This window comes from Paramisgurnus dabryanus, chromosome 20 (genome assembly GCF_030506205.2).
Source record: "Paramisgurnus dabryanus chromosome 20, PD_genome_1.1, whole genome shotgun sequence".
NCBI lineage: Eukaryota > Metazoa > Chordata > Actinopteri > Cypriniformes > Cobitidae > Paramisgurnus > Paramisgurnus dabryanus.
This window is the reverse complement of record NC_133356.1, coordinates 35140932-35164796: the sequence shown is the minus strand read 5'-3', so window position 1 is coordinate 35164796 and position 23865 is coordinate 35140932. Positions and strand designations below refer to the sequence as shown.

At 37.0% G+C, this 23865-nt stretch overlaps 1 protein-coding gene and 1 long non-coding RNA gene across 3 annotated transcripts in view; both read right to left on the bottom strand.

Moving 5' to 3' along the window:
* Positions 1 to 23865, bottom strand: part of arfgef3 (ARFGEF family member 3) — a 159728-nt gene that overhangs the window by 124274 nt on the left and 11589 nt on the right. The window lies entirely within an intron of this gene.
* LOC135730171 (uncharacterized) lies at positions 7715 to 12162 on the bottom strand. The gene is made up of 4 exons (XR_010525918.2): positions 11999 to 12162; positions 11854 to 11916; positions 8129 to 8188; positions 7715 to 8020 (listed from the first exon to the last, which is right to left on the bottom strand). It is a non-coding gene; the product is annotated as an uncharacterized lncRNA (long non-coding RNA).

The window sequence follows — 23865 nt, the reverse complement described above, 5'->3', positions numbered from 1 at the left end:
ATAAGAGACGTTATTGATATCACATTGTTTTGAATCTTTGACATAACCATACTCAGGTAAATTATAAAAATGACTTGAGTTGAATGAAAGAGTTGGGGGCACAATAAACTAGGGATGTGCCCGAAGCGGAATACGTTATTCGGAAGGGCACAGATAACGGCTTCAAAACGAATAACGAATTCATCCGAATAACAGAAAAAATATTCGGCCAGACATAATAAAGTGTTTACTGGAACAGCGCTAAATTATAAACCCCTTAAAGCACGAATAATGTGTGTGAAGTGAATGAGTGCAATCTATAAAATGACATGAATGACATTTTCTGCGCATCCCTTATTTAGAAACGCTAGCTGTTTTGGAATTAGTTTAAAAACGCTGCTAATATCAAACTTCTTAGCTGTAAAAAATTACCCTTTTAGATTTTAATTTACACAAAACCAAAAAACCTTGATAAAATGCTGCACTCTGATAATAAAATATTCGTTAATAACTCTGTGTCTCCGTGTGACTTCGGTCACATATGATCTTTTAATTACTTCAAGATAAAGCAAGCTTCATTGTCAATCTAGGTGAATATAAAATAAATAAGTAAATAAATAGATAAAAATATGAAAATGTAACATTTTAAAAGCAAAATTTAAACTGAAGATTACTATGACACGAACTGCAATTAACATAAACATAAAGTAAGTAAATAACAACTAAAACATTGGAATTAAATCTTTCTAATTACCTTATTGTTTTAAATCATTTTGCTTGTTTTGAACTAAGTCAAAACTGATTTTTAAATAATTGAGCATACTATTATTTGAAATGTTAAACGAATATCTGATTATTTATTAATTTAGATGAAGATTAATGAGAAAGTTTTTTTAAACAATCGTTCTGTTCACGCAAACGCTGTATGGACATAATGAGCTCAGCAAGATTATTGTAATGCTTATTATGCTTTCGTAAATTCTTGTCAAAACCGATGTTTTTGAAATATTCTGTCAGTGCACGTAATTGCGTGTCTGTACGTTGCTTTCGGATCTGTCAGTCAGCGCGAGTCTTGTCGATCTTAATAACTTTTTAACATAAATCAGTCCCAAATTTATCTCTCTTAATAACTCTTTAAACATCAGGCAAGTCCTGCATTTTATTTTCAAATTCCTGCATGTTTTTAAACCGAAACCAAGATGTCAGACATGACACGCATCTTAGTATATTAGGCTAATCATTTCACTCTCAGAAAACGTACAAATAACGATCATTTTAGATGTTTAATTACTAGAGTTTTTGAATCGCTAGACGAGGGATAAATGTAGGCTACTTTTTTTTCTGAAAACCTCCCACTCATTAATGGCCGTTTCACACGGTACGCGGTAAGCGGCAAAACCGCCCACGTCTCCCATTGAAAAAGAACTAAACACTCGCGGTTGCCGCGTACCATGTGAAACGGCCTTTAGACAGAATGGGTCACATATGTAACTGTGCTGAAAGACACAATAAACACTTAAAGGTGATGTACAGTCAAGGTGCTCTCAAGTTCAACGCACATAGGCACAAGTATGAAAATGAGAAATTTGTTTTCCATGCCTATTATTAATGAGAATCAAGTTATTTGTCTTTTTGATTACAATTTTGTAATATTATTTTTTATAAATATTTACAGTTATTTAAGTTATTATTATAATAAAAGCAAAAATTAATTTAAAATGCCATTTTCATGTAATATGACAAACTTCCGGTTTAAGACCCGCCCACTTTCGGTTCCATCCGAATACAAATACAGATACAAATATTTTTGAGATTGTTACAGATACAAATACAGATACAAATACTGACTCCGCTGCACACCCCTACAATAAACATAACATTAAAGGGGACACAAATAATACAGCCAAAATTGTAATTGTAAGGATATGTATACACAGAGAAAATCCTATTATACTTCAAAACCATTTGTTTTATTGCAATGTTTTGAAGTTAAGCACCCAATGAAATTTGAACTTCATTTTTTGTCATGATTAATTCAATAATGACTCAGCATAATCTGTTTTAAAGAGAAAATAATCACTTCATCTAATATTAGCAGACTTAGTAGTATAAACTAAATATATATATTTATATTATTTATAATGTGGTTTTTAAAAATATTTTTGGGGGATAACTCCAGTGGTGGCCAATGACTTCTTTTTGCATGGGTGCACAATGCGAAGTTCGTCACAACATGTATGTAGCCTGTCATGTGTGTGGTTCGTAATTTCAAAATATGTGTTCTGCACGTTGAGTGAACCTGTGTGCATCACGTGTCTTGTCACAATAAGTGCCTGCTGCAGACGCATCTAAAGAGATGCTCACGTTTGCCAGATACTCGCATAATCCCATGTGCAATCAGAGTTAACTGTTACGGGAGTGTCTTGCGTGTATTTTGTGAACGTGAGCGTCTCTTTAATCATAAACGGTTTTGACGCATGTGCAGCAGGCACTTATTTTGACAAAGCACATGGTTCACATGACGCAACATACACATATTTTTTAAAATACAAGCAACACACATGACACTCTGAACACATATTTAGAATTTGCGCCCCTGGGAAGAGCAGACACGAACCGCCACTGGATAACTCTCAGATGGGGGACCTGTCCCCGCGGGATTTACACCTATAGATAGAACGTAAATGTAACAGTTTTGTGATTAAAGAGCACTAAGGAGGGCTAAAGCTGCAGTCACACTAGACTTTGAGCATGCAAGTGTTTGTTGGACATTGCTGCAGAGAGTGTGCGGGGAGCAGCTCATCTATATGATCTTTGGCTTCGTCCATTTGTACTTTTCAGTAGAGAGAAAGGTCACACAGTGACATACCGGTTTTGTACTGGTCACAGCACTCTACGTGATTCAAATTCGCAGGTCAGAGTTCACCAGAATTGAAATTTGCTATGCAGCGAACCGTGACCTATTGCCTGACTGCCATAAACGCACTTGCTGTGATCGGCCTCCGTATAAATAACAAAAGCATTAGTCAAGAGGCTGCTATAGACGGTTTCATCAGACGCACGTGCGGTGACGCGATACGCGTCTTGTCCGAACTTCACTTCCGGTTTCAGTTTTTTGATGATCTAACTAGTTGCTAAAGTGAACTCTTGAATAAATACCTCGTAGAAAATAACAAATGTTTTGGTTTCCTATGTAATCTTTGTGTCGTTTATTTTGCTTGTTATATAAATAAACTACGTTTAAAGTAGGAGCCCAAATTCAGATATTCCTAAAACGTATGTCATTCAATTTATTTCAAGGCAAATGTAATATGGATACAAATCCAGTAAAAACTATTTTCAGAGAAATGTATTTTTAACAGCTGCTATCAATGTTAGTCATAAAGTTTACACAAATGCCCTAGCAAAGTAACCCAGCAGTACTGTGTATCAAGACTGTGCTGCATCTAATGTTTTATAACTTACAATTACTGTACTTACTGCAAACATTTTGCATGCACACAATGCATGCTATTTTGTTTTTCAATAAATGGCACTTGTTTTGATAAGTTATACATCAAGGTATCTTAAGAAACTGTCTAAAAGATGGACTACACTTTTTGATTCTATATAAAATATTTACTTTAGCCTCTTTATTTATGGCCAGCTGGTGACAGGCCCTCTGAGATCCTGAAAATAGTCTCTGTGTGAGAATAAGTGGAGAAGTCTGGCACAATCAGACCTATAAACACGTGATGATATGTTTTTATGGGCAGTTTATGACCAGCCAGAGGCATGATTACAATGTTAAATGTACAAAGATAAAAGCGGTTGGGGAAGTTATCTAATCCAGACACACAACAAGAGATCAGATTGGTAGGCATGTCACACTAAATTAAATTTCATTCAATTAAACCTTCTTGGGTCAACAAATTGAGTTAACTTTGGGTTTACTAGGTATGGGAAAGTCATATGGGTTAGAGAGAAGCTTGTAACCTGAAAGTTACCAGTTCAAGGTTTTCATGGTTGGTAGGTTGCAATTAAAGTGCAAGGCTCCTGTCCCCCATTGCTGCCGGGCACTGCATTGATAGCTGCCCCCTGCTGTGTATGTGTATTTACAATGTACTACTCACTAGAAGGGTTAAATACAGAGGTAACATTTCAAGTATGGGGTACCATGCATTGATTATTATGACACCTTCACTTCACTTTCACTATGAATTCCCTGATTTTTCAAAAAATTAACTAACTAGCAAAAAACATAAATTAAAGGCAGTTGAGTGGTGAATAAAGATCTTGCATAATGAATTGTATTGTTTTATAACCTTATGCTACGTATGCAAACGCGTCACCCAATTTGCGTCATTTTTATCTACCTACACTGTGGGTCCCCTTACATGGAAGACGCCATTTTGTGCCACCATGTTTCTACAGTAGCCCTAAACGGACAAACTGCTCTACATGTTTGTCCTGTGGAGGTTACCATAGCTTATCTATGTGTTTCGGTGAACGGTGGACTAAACTGCAATTTACAATCTTAGTGCTAAATTCCGCTAAAATCTACACACTGCACCTTTAAAAAAAATCATTCCATGATCTTTTCTCAATTTAATAGACTTCTTTGGACCCCAACAGTTTACAGTTTAAAATTGTATTTTCAACGCAGCTTCAAAGGGCTCTAAACAATCAAAACCAAGGCATAAGGGTCTTATCTGATATTGTCATTTCTGTCAGCTGATCCTCAGGCCGGCTGACAGAAATGACAGAAGACGTGAAACAGATCTCAACACATTCCTCAAGCGTTTGTGTGTGCACCTCAACCAACGCGTGCAAACTGTAAAGACAGCACCCAAAATTATCTCAAAATGTGAATATAAATCTTTGAGAAATCAAATGTGTGTGAAAGTAATGTAAATGATCTAGGCTATGTTTAAGTTATACAGTTAGACTATGCAATAATTTTACATTTTACTACTTAATTCAGTTTCTGTTCTGTACCTGAAAACTAAAGACCAATCTGTAAAACATGAAACGCATTTAACATTCAACAGTTTTTTAAGTTTGTTTTATTCATAGGTGTGATTGGCAAAGGACAAAAAAGCAGGAAAATATACGGCACACCTACCATGACGTGGCGACATACATACGCACACACGCGCGCACACACACGCGCGCGCACACACACACACACACACACACACACACACACACACATACGTGTTTTAGTACATTTGTGAGGACCATGACCCTAGGGTGTGTTGTGAGGACTCAGTGTTCCCCTGACACTAGGACAATGAAAAAAATATTTTTACCACTAGGGGGGAGTAGACAAACAGAATATCACTTAAAATTTCAACAAACACGATACACGCGAAACTGGTGAAGTTGGTCGGGGTTGTGAGGACCCGGCGGTTGCTATGCAGATTTGAGATCACATAATGGCGGTTTTAAAGACTCATTGGACGCGGTTTTAAACAGTTATATAGGTACTAATCTTTATAAGACTAAACAACTGTTTTAATCACTTAATGAACTTATTTTATTTTTATGTACTATTTCAGTAATTTGATAGTTTCCTATTTAAATGTTGCATTTAAAACATGACTAATTTAAACGTGTACTAATGAATGTAATTGCACTACAAGACACTTTTGTGTTCAAATACATTTTGAATTCAAGTTTCTTATATAGTAGGTTATATAGTCTCGTTTATTGATTGATGGCCATTGACACAACCCTTACGAAAATTAACCATGGTTTTATTGTGGTAAAAGTGTAGTAACCATGTTTTTTTAGTGTATTGATTACTATGAGCAAAACCATGGTTTTACTACACTAACCATGGTTTAACTATGGTTTTTGAAAACCATGGTTGTCAAAACCATGGTTATTTTGTGGTTACCATGGTTTTACTACAGTAACCATGTTTTTTTTAACTGTAGTAAAACCATGGTTAATTTTTTTTTACATATTTGTTGTCAGTGAATCAATAAAATTGTGAAGTGCTATTAGAAAATTATTAACAAAATTAATCTGTTAATTTTGTTTGTAACATAATAAATCTATGATGAACATTTACATTAACCAATACCATTTCAAGTTTTTTTTATAATTATAATTTTAAACCTGTTGTATGAACTTAAGATAAAAGGTTTGACATCCACCACAATTCATCCTCCAAAATCAGAAGACATTTATTTGAATATTCAAGAATATATACTTGTATATATAATTTTAATGAAAATGATGAATCCAAAGCCTGTCAAAATCAAACCTCAATATATATCAATGGCTTACAAGGCCAACACTTCCCTTTATTTGGAAATGTGCTTGTTTTCCAACTTCCCCGCAGTTATAAGTTAAGTTTAACCTTTTTTAAATCTATTCAGCCAATCTCCAGGTTACATGTGATGTTAATGGTCTAATTAGATTGAATGATGTATGCTAAAAGTGTTATCGCCAGACCCGGAGATCGACTGAATAGATTCCAAAAGTGGGGGAGTGGGAGAATAAGCCTATTTCCAAACAAACGGGCTCCTAAACAGTAAAAAAAATTACCCAAAAATTTAAGATGTCAAATTACTCATACTTATTTTCAATTTTGAATAAACTATCTCTTTAAGCATAAAAAAACATGTTTTACACACAAAAAGTTAATCAACTTTTTTTCTTTCAAGATTGAATGGTATTGTGCACATGATTTTTAATATCTCTCCAGTCCCTGTTTTGTAGCACTGGTTCTTTCTTTTGGTACACTTGTCTTTGCTGGGAACTTTCATTAACATGATCGTGTTTTCAAGATGCCGATAAACTGCCTTTTTTTCAGCATCACTCCAGGGGCTTTTTCCACTCTTCTGCCTAGGAGAACCTAAAAACAGTAAACAGAAAGACACAAGTTTAATCTCCAAGTCATAAAACCATAGAATGATTGCAAACAGTATGTAAATTTTTATAGCAAGCAAGTGTGATTGTGGCGTTAACATCATTAAAATCACAATGTATGCATGTCTTATAATTTTTGTGTATTATAATATTTTATATGTGCATTAAACCTAAACTCAAGAAAAAATATAGTAATATATGTTATAGCACTGGCCCGATTCTTGCTTGGAACTGTAGAGTCCGGGTCAGCTCTTGAAAGGGGCATGTTTCATAGATTATATATAGCTACATGTTTAACTTTAAATTTACTTAAATATGAAAATAACCAGTTCCGTAAATTACTGAACTGTGTGTGTACAGAACAGGATTAAGCATTAAAAGGTGAAGTGACAACCGAATTAATATTTAGTACCTTTATGTAGTATTAATATGTAGTAGGGACCTTTATGAATTAACTTTACATCAAACAATCTTACCATTTCTCTCAGTCTTTGATGATCTCTTGTCTTGGGTCTTTATGTGTGAGCAGGGTCTTCTGGGTAAAGAACATAGACAGTTCATGATATATGCACAAATCAAGTCAAAACATACTTTGCTCTACATGTCTGAAAGTACATATTCCATATGCAGTGCGTATGTATGTTAGTATAATTAAACAATGGTAAAATGAATAGCATACTTTATGTATATAAACAAGGTAGAATATTTAACAAGATGTTATACATATAATTTTTCAACTCGTGATAAGTGTTTTGCTTTAATTGCTTCATACGGGGATTAAACAAATACAGACAAAACTACTGAAAAACTGTATTTACATCCATTTAGGGTGAAATTTCTGCATTTTTGTGTAAATCTGTGTTTATTCTGACCACAAAACATGCGCTATCACTTTAAATCAGCGTGTGCAGCTTGCGTGCCGTACAGCAAAAATAGACTCGCTGCCGAAACGATCGCAGCACTGCTGCACCACACCGCATCTGCAACGGACCGCATACGTATGATGTGTGTGAAAGCTCTAACCTGTTAACATGGGCACGTAAAAAATTACGCACCGCAAACGTACTGCATACGGAGTATGTGTGATACAGGCGTAAGCTGTATACAGTATAATAAAATACATACCATCTGAGTTGGAATCATAAGGCTCGTCTGGCTCAGGTCTGGGTTCTGCACAATTCTGGAAAAGAGAAAAGAAAGTATCTGTACATCTGTATTGGTACTGTGAATAATGTCAGTGGAGAAGACAATCAACTATATGAATTAACTTTACATCAAACAATCTTACCATTTCTCTCAGTCTTTGATGATCTCTTGTCTTTGGTCTTTATGTGTGAGTCAGGGCCTTCTGGGTGAAGAACAAGACAGTTCATGATATATGCACAAATCAAGTCAAAACATACTTTGCTCTACATGTCTGAAAGTCTAGGGCTATTCAATTAGTCTGTCATGGGGTCAAGTTCATGAAAAGCATCTCAAATGAGGGGCCTGAGATATAGCAATGATGACTACATTTCCCTACATTTAAATATAGTCATGCTGTTTTTTGAAACATACAACAACATCAGTGCATTGTAAGACATCCAACTAAGCTTTTTTCTACATTCAAAAGGGGTAAATAACAGAGCCATATTACACTCAATTTAACACAAGAATTTAACTTATTTACTCACTAGGCTTGTGCAGCTGTTCAGTAATACGATAAACCACGGTAGTAAAACTGCACGGTAGTGTTATTGCGGGGTCTTCAAATTAACGTGAAAAAGACTTTTGATTGCTGGCGTGCTGGCGATAGACAATTTCCATATGTGTAGAATGTGTGGACGGAAAGGGGCAGCAAAATACGGGAACACAAACTTTACACATCTTCCAGACAATCATCCACAGTTCACAGAGATAAAGGTAAGATACATTGCATCGTATCTCATATCTTGTGTCTAAATAATAACAGTTAAGTGTCCACTTAGCAATGCTAAGGTCCGCTAGCTAACGTTACGCTAATGTTTAGTTTGTCTAACATTACGTCTATTAAGCTAACGTTATACTGGCTATCCTAATATCAGGGTTTCTGCAGGGTTTACTCAGTCAAATTTAAGACTTTTTAAGACCTTTTTATGACCATTATGATTTAAATTTATGACCTGGTTTCGCTGCAAACTGCGTGCGGCCAATTGGCGTATGAAACATCATCACGTAGCATTACGGCACAGTGTTCATGGGAAATGTAGGAAGTACTGCTAGAGGGATAAATGACCAAGAACGAGCTTTATGTATCATGCATGCAATGCCTCATGCATCACCGGCCAAACTGGCTAGTAAGTTTTTATTAACACCCGCCAAAATGAATTTCAACCCGCATTTGGCGGGTGTTAATTTAGAACCCTGCTTCTTACACAGTGTGCAATAGGCTTGATATCGATTGTTTGCTATGGTTTGAGCCAACTACTAAACGCACCGTCTTCGAGCCATAGCTCATTAAATGTACACTTAAGTTTCATATTGTGATAGACCCGGGCTGCGTCCGAAACCGCATACTGTATAGTAGGTACTGAATTAGATGAAGTACCTACTTACTTGGCGTTAAAACAGTAGGTACTGTATAGTATGAATCCTGGTAGTATGAATGAGATTCGGACGTACTACATCCGCCATGTTGTTACATCACGTGACATACGTCGTCATCACGTCGTGTCATTTTAGCGCGAAAACAGCCGCGTGCCTCTTCTTCGTTGGATAACTCCTCGTCCGGGGCATCATGGGATAGTGAAGCGTCCATCGTATGCACACTGCAAAATCTAACCGGAAGTAGTAGGTCATCCGGGTACTTTTCGCATACTGTTTTTCAAATACTATGTATTCGGACATACTACTCGCCTCGCCTACTGCTTTTTTCGTACTATATAGTATGTAGTAGGCGGTTTCGGACGCAGCACCGGAGATTTCAGTTAAACTAAGCTGACCCTCGAGAGTTCGGAGTTCGCGCGGGGCCGTGGGTTTCTGAAGTACTTCCGACAAGTCTGTTTGCTGCACTGCCGCATGGACCTTGTAGTCCTGGTACGCTGTGATTATCCCACCCAGATTCCTCAGACAGAACTACAACAGGCAAAACGAGTGAATGCCGCCACCAGCGCATTTTTGTGGGGAAAGGCAACAATGAATGAACAAGTATATAAATTTAAGACGTGGCTAAATGTAATTTATGACCTTGTATGGAAAATCCGGATGTTTTTATGACTTTTTATGGCCTAAAATTTTTATTATTGAATTTAAGACATTTTATGACTTTTTATGACTCCGCGGAAACCCTGTAATATATATCCGGTTAAACATATATTATTAATTATAGCTGACATTGAGTCTGACGGGTAACGTTACAGTAAGTTAATTACTTAATAAATAGACTACAATTAATGTAAAGTGCAAAACGCAACTGCTACCAGGTCACGCAAGTTTGATCATATAACCCAATTTACAGTATCTTTACACTGGTACGTTATATTTGACAAAAAAATATGATTTAAATTTTCAGAATTGTGTTTTATGTATATTTTAATTGTGTACATTATTTATGTATATTTTCATTCACTGTGAAATCCACTTTACAAATAAATGTGAATTGAATTAAGAGATGTGTCACTGTCTAACTGTCAGTAATAATGACCATTTAAACTTACAGCCATGAATCTAATGTTACATACATAATTTATTTGACTATGTATGTTGAATACACAGCACAGTGGGTACAAATGGGTATATTTAGCTGTATGTGTTCTTTTACTATAATTGAAGGAACACACATATTTGTTTATCATATTTAATCATACAAACAAGCAAAAAAAGACTAACTATCAGTAAGCTTTACCTTCTTTTTATTCTCTATTATTGTCTAAAATGCATCTTTAAAGCATAACATAATATTTTCTTCCCTGTTTTACAGAGTATCCAAGCATCTAGCAGTGCTGCTCCTGGCTCATTTTTAGCTGAAGCCATACAGTCAAAGGTCAAAGAGGCTTTCTAACGTTGGGGTGCATATGGATTGATGATATTTTGCACTTAATTAATAATTTAAACCACTAAAGTTGTCGTCTTGTGCAGTTTGGACTTTATTCTGTTTGATTCTGATTGGTTCAGTTTACATATTTCTACTGGGTATTGTTTTATATATATAATTTTAACAAGTTTAAGTTATTAAACCTTTTATTTACACCATAACAATGACATTTGCTTATCTTTTCAACCTGTTTTTGTTATGCATTTCAAAACTGTGGTAATATCGTCTACCGTAATAAAACCTTCATAAATCACAGCAACATGAAAATTTAACACCGGCACAAGACTATTACTCACTTAATTGCACGTAACAAAGTAAGTTATAATATGGAACATAACATTGTTATATGCTGTTTTTTGACAAGTAAATTATTCCTGTAGCCCTATATTTTGCGATGAGTGATTACTCATTTTAATTGCATTCTTGTGTGAGAACGATGACTCGCATAATATTTGAAACTTTGCCTGCTTTGAATTTCGGAGACTTGCCAGGATCTCTTTGTATAGTTCACTAAATCGTTTCAGTGTGTTTCCATTACTAAGCCATCTAATGTCATTGTGGATAAGCAAGTCATTGAGCTCACGTATCTGACAACAACTGACGGAAAAGGTGGTGTTGTAAGCTTGAAAGACAACAAATAAAGTTAATAACGGCCATAGAGTCCGTGGTCTCTTTAACTCACCACTGTCAGTCATCGCGTCTTACGGGAGAAGCTGCTCGCTCTACTGGCCTAAAGTCACGTGACTCACGCTCTGTTATTCAGCTCTTGCTGTATGAAACAGACGCACGCGCGTAACCTTATAACAGTATGGCCGTTGTCCATCTAAACTTCATTTATCTATTCTATGTCTTTTCACACTAGACTACATGAAGGGCCGGAACGGATTATCTCAGGGGCCAGGTTCGGCCCGCAGGGTGCCAATTGAATAGCCCTGCTGTATACAGTATGATAAAATACATACCATCTGAGTTGGAATCATAAGGCTCGTCTGGCTCAGGTCTTTCTTTCTGGGTTCTGCACAATTCTGGAAAAGGGGAAAGAGAACATTGTATTGTATTGGTAAACGTGAATAACGTGCGTGTAGAAGACAAGCAACTATATTTTACCATTTCTCTCAGTCTTTGATGATCTCTTGTCTTTGGTCTTTATGTGTGAGTCAGGGCCTTCTGTGTGAAGAACAAGACATCATGATATATGCACAAATCAAGTCAAAACATACTTTGCTCTACATGTCTGAAAGTCTGTATACAGTATGATAAAATACATGCCATCTGAGTTGGAATAATAAGGCTCGTCTGGCTCAGGTCTTTCTTTCTGAGTTCTGGAATATTCTGGAAAAGAGGAAAGCGAAGTTCACACATTACAAGTTACATCTGTATTGGTAAACGTGAATAATGTCAGTGGACAAAGCAATCAACTATACACAGCAAAAATTAGTTAAAATAGAGTTAAAATATCAGTGTTAAACATTTCTGAGTTGAATTCAACACCTAAAGAGTAAATTTAACTTAATTGAGTTAATTGCCAGAGTTAATCATGCCAGTGTTAACCCAACTCCTTATGCTGCGTTTACCCCAGCCGCGGTAGAGGTGTGAAGCGCGAGTGATTTCAATGTTAAGTCAATGTGAAGACACGTTGACGCGCGGCGCGAAGACGCAATTCTGCCTCATTCGCACGTCTAGTTCACACAAATGCCGCGAATTGAGCGCCTGGCGCGGTACATGCGAATGGTGCTTTTTGTGCATTTTGCATTTGACGCAAATTTGCTGCTGACGCCCGAGTTGAAAATTTTTAACTTTGGCGGAATTTCGCGCCGCGTTAAGCAATCAGGAGCCAGCTTGCTGCTGTGGAGTCACTCATTCAACCTAAAGGAACACTTAATATTGTCCGTGAGCAGTCACCTGGAGCTATACGACACAAGTTCTTATTTCTATAGAGACAGAAATACAAAGGACCTCACTTGGAAGAGTGTCAGTGAGGACATTGGGCAACCTGGTAAGTTGTAAATACACATTTCACTTTTGAGTCACGTGACGTTTTTCGACCCACGCCGTTTATTTTCCCCCTATAGTAAGGTTACCAAATACAAACTGGTAACTCTTTCGATAAATCAACATCAGTCATCTTGCAAACAGACAACCGCATAGCACTTGCCCCTCCCACAAGAAGTGGATTTTGCCTCTGATGCGCGTCAAATGCTTGCTTTTTTTAGACACGCGAATGCATTCAAACTGTTCAAGCGGCAAACTAGATGCGGTAGACGCGATTTTGACGCCTCAAATGCGGTTGGTGTATACGCATTAAAGATGTAATTACACTCCGCCCACACATTTCAGTCTTCTGTTTCCATGGTTCCTGCTGATTGAATGGTAAGTAAAACTAAATTATTAGACTTAGATTTAATGCTCTGATTTTAACTTTTATTAAATTTTATAAACTTATTTTCTGTGGCTGCATACTATGCTTATTTCTCATGTTCAGTATCCTTATCTGAACACAAATCAAAATCCTGAACACTGCTGGGTGTATTGTCCCAATCTTAAAGAGTGTTAAAAAGTAAAACTGATGCAGAGTTAAAAGCTGCAATCTGTAACATTATCCTCTCTATCACCATCTATGTTTGAAACCTAAACTTGCATTTTACATCTTACATGTAAAGTTATTTTCTTAACTTAGTGTAGATATTGGGTGTTTAACTTAAAGTCACCATCATTGCGATCAGTGTTTGCATTTCATTAGCTCATTCACATTTTGAGTGACACACCCCACAACGGCACATTTTTGCTCACACCTACAAAGTGGCAACTTTAACATGGTATAATAAATTATCTGTGTGGAAGGGCTGAACGATACATCGAATTTTTATCGCCATTGCAATATAAACACATTACAACAGACAGCCTAACACGATGAATAAGGGAAAACACGCTAAGCGCGTGTTATAACCCTTTGACCTATCACTTTTAGCCCTGAAGACATGGTTGGCGCGTTCATGCTATTAGGCCAATCAGGGGTACCCCCAGGTCAGCTATGCTCAGATTGATTTGTGAGGTGTCAATTTAGTTGTGACGCTGTGCTCATTAGCAAATACGATGGCGGAGGAAGGAAAGATGAGTGAGGAAAATGTGGTGTCTGATGAAGACCTTGTGGTGAAAAGGAACAACACTTCATCTATATGGAATTATTTGGATTTAGAAGAGATGACGCGTTACAAACACAGGTACTGTGTAAGGGATGATTTACATATCGTGTCTTTTGTACGTACAAGTTTGTTATTTCTAATGTATGTGCGCTCATAACAAAAAGTGAATCGGTCGCGACACTCACACAGTGCAAAACGAAACTCTGGCCTATTGTTAAAAACATAAAAATTTTCAGAATGTGACAAGAACCTATGTGCCTAGCATTTTCCACGCATTTTTAGGCACCTAAAACATGAAAAAAATATATAATATTTATTGCAAATCACATTGTCATCGCAACATTAAAGGTGGAAAAGAGGATGTTTGTTTAATACATTTACATAATTCGTCTTTACTAAATGATAAAAGACTATTTATTAGGTGCACTGAAAGTAATAATATTAATATATGTCATCTGTGCATAAGGTAGGGCCTTAAAAACATCAGCCAATCGTTGACGCAATCATTCCATCAGCGATTGGCCCTCTGGTTTGTCAATCACTGCCATTACGTTCCTTGTGAGAGACGTTCAATTCAATTCAATTTTATTTATATAGCGCTTTTCACAATTGTTAATTGTTGCAAAGCAGCTTTACATGAGTAGATGTAGAGGAGAACACAGAAAATCAATAGATAATATAAGAAGTAGAATATAGCGGCTAAGGTTAAACCGTACAAGCAAGCGTATTAATAATGTAACGTATACAGTAAAGTGCTAAGTTAAACCACGCTCCAGTAACTTTACACGAGTGACGCATGCGCATAGCGCATGAAACTCCGTCTTTAGTTTCGGTATGTTTTCATTGTCGCTCCTGCTTTCCTCCTCGAATTTGGACCATGGAAGAGAAGAAACCCGAAAGAGGACGTAAAAGAAAGACTTTTTAAGTCGCTGAGAAGAGGAGAAAATTGTCAGAAGAACGTAAAGTAAACAGAGTCGTTATTGGAGAAACATTTCAACGCTGGAGATCAATGAAGGAACAGAGAGGTGTCAAGAGAGACAGCCGCGCAGTTCGCAAAAATTCTTCCCGACAGGTAACAGTGATTATTCTTTCTCTGGGGAATAATTATTGTTGTACTGTTATTCAGGTATATCGACGTTGTTCTTGTATTGTAGTTGTAAGGCAGTGACCAGTCTGCTACATGCTAGTTGAAATGGGAGTAGCGTCGACTGATCTAACTTTACGTCTTATGTGTTTATTATCATATAATTTCACATAATGAATCCACTGACTCGACCCAGCATTAGGCCTGGGCAAAAAATCGATTTAATGAATTAATTCGAATTTTTTGTTGTGGGGGATTTAAAAAATAAGTAATTCGATTTTTTTGTAATGGCGCATTTTTGGCTGCCCGGGGCTTCCGTAGCGTTATTATAGCAACATCAACAACATCATAGCACACGTGAAACAGCATCAGCAAGCGACAACATCATCATCATAGCACAAACACACGAAACGGCAACAGCAAGCGACAACATGGCTACCGGTGAGAGTGGGAAGTTTGTTCCAAAGAAAGGAATAAAATCATCTGTTGTTTGGAACTGGTATGGGTTTGCTGTGACAGACGTGGAGCAAGAGACCCCGTGCTGCAACATTTGCCTAAAGCCCATCGCAGTCAAAGGCAGCAGCACCACAAACCAAAAATCGGAAAAAATCGGAAGTCGAATTAAAAAAAATAAAATCGGAGATTTTATTTTTAGGCCAAATCGCCCAGCACTACCCAGCATATGCCAGTGGTAAACAAACACTCGTGTTCAAATACTCGTGCACGAGGTTTGGAAGGTGTTCCCTAGAAATGATTATTTAAAAAACTCAGTAACGGTCTTTGGATTCTCAGTCGGCGGAAACATCCTCTTTTGCACCTTTAAACAATGTCTATCGTAGGAAAAAAGAATACTATGGAAGTAAATGGGGTCCTTGAACAGTTTGGTTACAAACATATCTCAAAATATCTTCATTTGTGTTCATCAGGACAATGAAATTAATACAGGTTTGTAACAACACGAGATTGAGTAATGATGACAGAATTTTCATTTTTGATTTTCATTTTTGATTCCACCACTAGATTTTATGCACCTATCTAATTTAATTTTGATGCATACTGCACATTTCGTATGTCAAACATCCAACTCGTTATTTCAACAAGATGACCATTTTAAGCATGAGAAGACGGCAGTTTAACATTGTAAATAAGTTCCTGAAACAACATAAGCCACCCCTTAAATTAAAAATGTATTTCCTAATGTAATATAAGTAGTGTTGTTCTTGTTATATTGTGTAGCTCCACCATCTCGCATATTAATCAGTTTAACTTGATCTTAGCCAAAAGGTAGAGAAGCGATATTAATAACTTTCAATGCCATAGTTTACCCTGAACAAGCTGGAAATGTGCATTTATACACCTTTATTCTACAGCTTATTTGGTAACATTGATGTGTGAACTGTCTTTGTAGTGTTTTTTCTTTAACTGTCAGTAAAGGTTTTTAAATTCATTTCTTTAAACATATCATAGATAGATTATGCAGTGTCCTATGCACATACATTTATTTATAATAACACATTAACCTATTTTCTCATGCAGCCACGGTCCATATGATAATTATTAAAAATATAATTAAATTATTGATCACACCATTTAATTTTAACAGTGCTATTAGACTGTGAAAGGAAAACACCACCGTTTTTTTATATTTTACTATGTTCTTATCTAAATTTAGATGAATTAATTCATACCTATCTTTATTCAATGCATGCACTTTTAATCTTTGTACAGCGCCTCGTGAATGTGTTAGCATTTAGCCTAGCCCCATTCATTCCTTAAGATCTAAGCAAACGCTTTATTTTGTGCGACCATACTTACTGGTGTAAATACTCATGTAACAGTTTTTAAAGTGACACTTCACCGATTTGCATTAAGCTTTGTATCGTTAGAACCCCAGTCATGTTTTTAAATGGTCGTGCATCATTCCCTCAGTTTCCCCTGAGATGGGGAAAAAACTGATTTCAGTAAAGGGCACTTCCTTCTTTCAATGATGTAAAAATCATCATTTTGCGTCAATGAAAGAAGGAACTTCTGTATCTTTGTTGAGTGTGAAAGACTTAAGACACTCATTCCTCATTTTTCCAAGTTGAGGGCTATGGGTGGGACCCACTCACGCTAAAGACCTATTACAGATCAGTGGGTGGGACTAGGGGTGGGCGATAAACCGGTAGACATGATTAACCGGTAGAAATTTGTCAACCGGTAGAGATTTTGAACTATCGTCTCTATCGAGGGTACGCACCCACGTCACGCTCCTGTGCTCGTGGTCACGGAAACGTAACGTTTGTACACCTATTGAAGCTCTGCAGTTTTAAAACAAGTTATTTTAAGCCATTTAAACACAAATAACAGATCTATATGCGTGCGTCTGTGAGGAACACGCAAGTCGCGCAACCGCTGCTCTTTCTGTCTGTGAGGAACACGCAAGTCGGGCAACCGCTGCTCATTAAGCTTGTGAGCATTTTTTCCGCTTTATTGGCCTTAAATACATATATGCGTCAAAATTCCCATCTTTGCAAGTATCCCCATAAACACGACCATTTAGGGCTTAAGAGAAAGTGAACAGCTAAAAGAGAAAACGCATGTGTAACATACAGTAGGGTCCGGACTTTGGTCTTAAAGGGGAAGTTACCTAATTTTGCTCCTGTCTGTCACTCATGTTTATGAAACATCTCTCAGATAATCTCTCACTTCTCTTGACCAAATCACTTTTCTACCTTAAATTATATACATAATTATTTATTATAATTAATTTTTAATTGACAGTTTATATTCAGAGAGCTTGAAATTTGTTTGTTTTCGTCTTCTTTTTATGCTTGTATAAGGTTTTTGTGAGAATTATGAACATTTCTATGGTATTAAAGATTTTAATAACAAAAAAAATGTATTAAAACATAAAAAAAACTCTACCGTGATACATATCGTTATCATGATATAAAATGAATCCTATCGTGATAAAAGATTTTGGTCATATCGCCCACCCCTAGGTGGGACTTAAGAAAATATACGAACACAGACGGAAAAAAATGATCAGCCACTATCTTTATGCTAAGCTAAGCTAACAGACGTTGTGGAGCGAGCCAGACTTCATGTTACAATAACAGCGGAAGGTAATCGATATGATATGGAAGAGGGTGATTTTGCAAGCGTGATGCTTTAATCCGCTGTTCATTGCACCTTTATGAGCCACAATACAGCAAAGAGCTGAGGCAGATGGAGAAACAGAAGCCCGAGGAGTAGGCCGGAGCCTGGGCTTCGGCTAACATAGGTGTGATTGGCAAAGGACAAAAAAGCAGGAAAATATACGACACACCTACCATGACGTGGCGACATACATACGGACATACATACGGTCAAGTCAAGTGCATTTGTCTTTTGCATAGATCTTTTGGCAAAGCACCTAACAGTAAAGAGCTACATGTTTCACGAACCAGAACAATGAATGTGTGTGTTTGTCATTATATTATTCTGTAATCGCAAGCATTACTGCCAGATTCACAAACCATTAAGAGGAGCAAACGTATGCGTGTGTATGCGTTGGATCTGATTCGAGTATGTGTGTGCGTTAACGTAAGTGATTACAGAATAATTTAATGAAAGCAAACTTTTTGACAAAAACGCAACTTTATATTGATATCGCGAGACCGCATTTCACCTCAACGAGAAATCTGATATTTACATTACTGGCATAGCCTGGTTTGAAACGGACAGTTTGGTCAAAGCAGCAAAAACCTGGCTGGTTCTCTTAATTTCTTACTAAAATGCTGTTTGTCTCTGCCTATTCCTTCTATCCATGCCCAGTGCCACTGATTTAAGTCCTTTATCAATTAGGTCTAGTTTTATCAATTAGCCTAGGCTTCATATACATTCTCTTCATCCTGATGACAAAGTTAAATTGTTATGACTTCTCCGCGGCCGCGCGGCATCTGCAGCTGGACCTCAGCTGAACCTCAAAGACCCCTTCCTATTCTACTTCTTATTGGCTAGTTTGTTAGTTTGGTTGAAGGTGAAATATGTGTTTCTCTCATACTATTCGTAGGCGAACGTCTGATTTTTTTATTTGTAGCCAAGTTCACGCCGGAGATACGACTGCAAGCTCTTTGGTGAGCTCTGCTTTGAATGAAGTTCCATTTGTGACCAATAAATAGAATACTTGGAGTGATATGCGGTCATTTATAACGGTGCCTTGCACCCCCCACACACACACAAAAATTGGATTTGCATGATTCACGAAAGCCTCATTTTCAGGTCGGAAAAGCCGGAATTCCGGATTTATCCGGAAGAATCACACACCTGGGCTAAGTAGAGGAGCCCGGGGAAGACGCCGCAACCATCAGCCTCTACTGCGTAGAGAAGCCCGGACTGGCTAGAGCTTGGATGACTAGTAGTGCCTGTACTCTCGCTGTGTGCTTGCTTAATAACATTTCTGCATCAGATAAGGATATGGACGTTTGTTAGTTTCCAGGCAAGAGAGCTACTTTGTGCATTTTTGGATGTGTTTATTTCACAGACGTGTTTCGGCTGAGCAGCGCATCTGTGGAGTATATGAGCTCGGACGGACTAGTAAGCCTGTATTCTCGCTGTGTGCTCTCTGTATAACATTACTGCATCAGATCAGGATATGAACGTTTGTTTTGTTTGCGCATGTTTATTTCAAAGACGTGTTTCGGCTTACGAGCACAAGAGCTGAGACAGCGCGTCTGTGGAGATATTGCGCGGGGAACGCGTTTGTGTGCAGGATGCAGGGATAAACGGACGTCGTCTGACTATAAAGTGAGTGTTTCTATTTTCTTTGTTATACTAACGTGGCATTTATGTACACAATAGCATATCTGAGCGGTGTTTTATATGTCTATATTGTGAAAGCAATGAGGCTGATATAACACTGTACCAACATATGTAATTACAGTGATTACAGTAAACAATATTCAAAAAGAAAATTGGTGAAACTAAATTAACATTTAATATGCATACCCTTTTTTAAGTACTTGAAAAGACATTTGTACTGCGGATCTGACACCGCCATTACTGTTTGAATAAGACTTTGCTACACACCAGACCAGAGTGTTATTGTGTGTAACACAACGTAACATCACGTTTAAAAGTAAATCATGATTGGTGTCTGTCAGACACAGTGGTGGCTATTTTCTTTGTTTTACAAACGTGGCATTTATGTACACAATAGCATATCTGATAGTGATGGGTCGTTCGCAAACGAGCCGCTCTAAGAGCTGATTCTTTGTAGCGAACAAGCAGAGCCGAATCTTCAGACGCAGGCAGGGGTGGCACCGTAAGAGCCGGCTCTTCTAAGGGAGCCGAGCCAGAAGAGCCGAATCTATGAAAAGAGCTGGACTGCCATCACTAAAATGTCGAGCCGGAGCTTGAGCTGAAAGAGCCGAATCTATGGAAAGAGCCGGACTGCCCATCACTAATATCTGAGCCATGTTCCGATTAATGGAAGTGGCTTGCAGTGCTGTGCATTGTGGTGCATAGTGGGAGTTGTAGTTTTTCATACAAATGTGCTCTAAAGTCACGTTCTGTCTTTTCTCGGTCAAATAGGCAAAAAAATCTAAATTTATGTTACATTTCGACTCCAAATATGACCCACTTTCAATAAAGATTAATGTTTCTATCGATGAAATGACCCTTTATAGCGAAAACATAGAAGTGTTTGGTGGCTTCTAAATTCATCCCTGTTTGGATCCTAAGAAATAAATGGGGCTAGGCTAAATGCTAAGGCATTCACAAGGCGCTGTACAAAGATTAAGTGCAAGCATTGAAAAAGATAGGTATGTATTAATTAATCTAAATTGAGGTAAGAACAAAGTAAAATATTGAAAAAGGGTGGTGTTTTCCTTTAAAACATACATTTAAAATGCTTACCTGATCATCTTCTTCACTTCTCTCTGCCTGTCCAGGGCTATGATGCTCTCTTGATCTCTTTCTGCCTCTTTTTTCTGATACCTGTGTAAATACATATATGTTATTTCCTTAACTATTATTTGTCAACATTGATCAGCGTGTTCATCTTGTAGGTGTTATGAAACCTAAGAGACATTAAGCATTAAAAGAGATGTGGTGCATACAAATTAATCATATTTTCCTTTAATTAATGAAACTGAACTTTTATCATGAAATTGTAAAACATTAATGGTGGTATAAGCACGTAGTAATTTAAATCCACACTCTTATGAAGATTTTATTGTGTATTAAAGACGATTTTCCTCATGTTCATAACACATGCTAGTATAATGTCAAATAAAACTTCAAAAGAGTATTTGCCTGTAAAAAACTGAGGTACTACAGACATACCTTCTCATTTTCTTGATTCTGTCTTTCCATTATCTGTTAAATAAAAAAATATATTTGATCAAGATCACCACAAAGTAAATCATCACATCATTTCAATTACAATGGGTTAAATTATTCATTCACAGGAATGTAGTAAATATAACCAAGTACCACTCAGTTAATAAATGTGAATAAAACATTAAAAACAGAATAAAACGTTAAATCCTCAAACTGGAGACATTTTAAAAGTTTGATTTCACCTAATGTTATCAATTTCTTTATGACTTCAATATTTGAGACGATCTTACTCAGTAAATATTAAAGATATCAATGTTTTCACAAAATGTTCATTAAATTACATTATGAAAGATGATTTCATGAAGAAAATCAACTGTATTAAAAAGTTAAACAAGACTTTAGCAAGGTTTTCACAGCCAGTTTAGGTTCTAATTGACAAGAATAATGATGTTAATTGAAAAACACAATTGCTACCAAATGTAAGAACTTCATGTAATGTTAATTAAACTAATGCAAACTTTAAACAGTTTAAAAACAATCCTGAAGACTAGGTCAGACTATAAAAACAGCTCAAAGTTAATTAAAATTAAACATGTCTTACCTGAATTCGTTCTGTCACTCAGTCTCTCTGCACAGTGAAGTGAGTGAAGCTGCCAAAATGTCTTCACCTCCCCCACACAGCAACGTGCTCTACCCTCCCCCATGCGGCCTCTTCTCCCCTCCCCCACCCTGCTTCAGCAGTCCTTCACCAATTTCACAATCTGAATTGCAGCAATTACTTAACATGCATTTACACTTTATTTTACACTTTCTATATTATTTATTGGGGATAGTGTTGATTTAGATTTTAATTTAAGTTTATTATATTAGTTTTACACCATTAGTACAAAATCACTTTCCACATAAATGCATGCAAGCTCAATTAAATTTAAGGTGTAGGCCTATAGATGAAATAGATTAGATATTATGAGATAAGATAGAAGGGTAATATTAATTAAAAGTGAAAAACATTAGTAAAAAACTGATACTGTGGTTTTGACTTTTTCACTTTATTTATGCAGATTAAGAAGCCTAATACACATCCACACCAACACCATATGGACAACTTTTAAGTTTTTTATTCTGGAGTGAGATAAGGGAGCTGGGTAACCCTGCTGAAAAAAAGCATACCAGCAAGACCAGCATGTTGTGTTTTGGTGCTGGTTTGCTGGTGACAAATAGCATAGACACATTTGTATGCCCTTGAGACTGATTTAAATCTGATCGTGCAAACCACTTAAGGAGGTGGCCTGGGACGCATTCCAGTCAAAACTAAACAGATTTAAATGCATCTGGTTGTTGAAACCACATGCGTCAGCACTTTACTCCTCCCAAGCAGATGTATGTCAATCGCTTAAAGGTAGGGTATCTAATTTTGAAAAATGCTAACGGAAGCCGACTAGCAATGAAATCACAATCCCACCCTCCATTCAAATCACCATCCAAAGTCACACCTCTTTCAAAACACATGAACACGCACAGATCAGACGGTCACATCTCATCAGTGAGAAAACTTTGCAGTACAAAGTGAATAACATTACCAAAATAACCAACATAAACAACTGGTTTAACATCAGAATTAGTTAAAGCACACTTTTGGTTGTGTAGACGTAGTAAATATATCGTTACGCTAATCCGTAAACAAACACAAATTTCATAAGCAACACAATGTTTCATCAAAGTAGAACATCTGAATCCATCTGAATACAAACATATCGCGTACCTACCTTACCAAAATAAACAGTGCAACGACCCTTTCAGATCCTTTGCCTCCTGCAGCTGTTTGCATCTCGTGGTAAAGCAGTAAAGTTACCAATGTTCATTCGGGTTTTTGCTCTTTGCTGATCCAGGCAGTTTTTGCTGTTGTTGTTATGAAAGATTTCTTTCGTTGTGTGCCTCCTGTGCAGGTTTTCAATTCAGCAGAAAAGTTTACCAATCTCCCTCTGTTTACAGATGGGAGATGAGTGCACGTGAACGCGCTGATGACGTATGGTGTCTGCGTGAACAAGCTGCGATGTGGCATTCAAATTACGCTTACGTATGAGGGACATAAAAGGCAACATCCATTCGGACTGAGATCTATGATTGGTTGAACATTTTTTGGTCCTACGCCTTTCACAGATGACATACATTTTTACAATACATTTAAACTACTTAACATAGTGATTGCTATCAGGATGTAAGGAGACTTTTAACCAGCATAACTAAAAAAGTTTCTGGATAAAATCAGATGCTCTGCCACTTGAAGAAGCAAACATGGATGAAAAAGTTAGCGCTGCAGCAAGCGTTTCTTTTTTTTTACTGCATTCACAAATGAAGTTAGAGGGCAACAGTGGCATTTTTAGTTCAGCGAGTCATTTTGTATTTGCATTTTGCATGAGAACAGAAGATCGGATTCATAT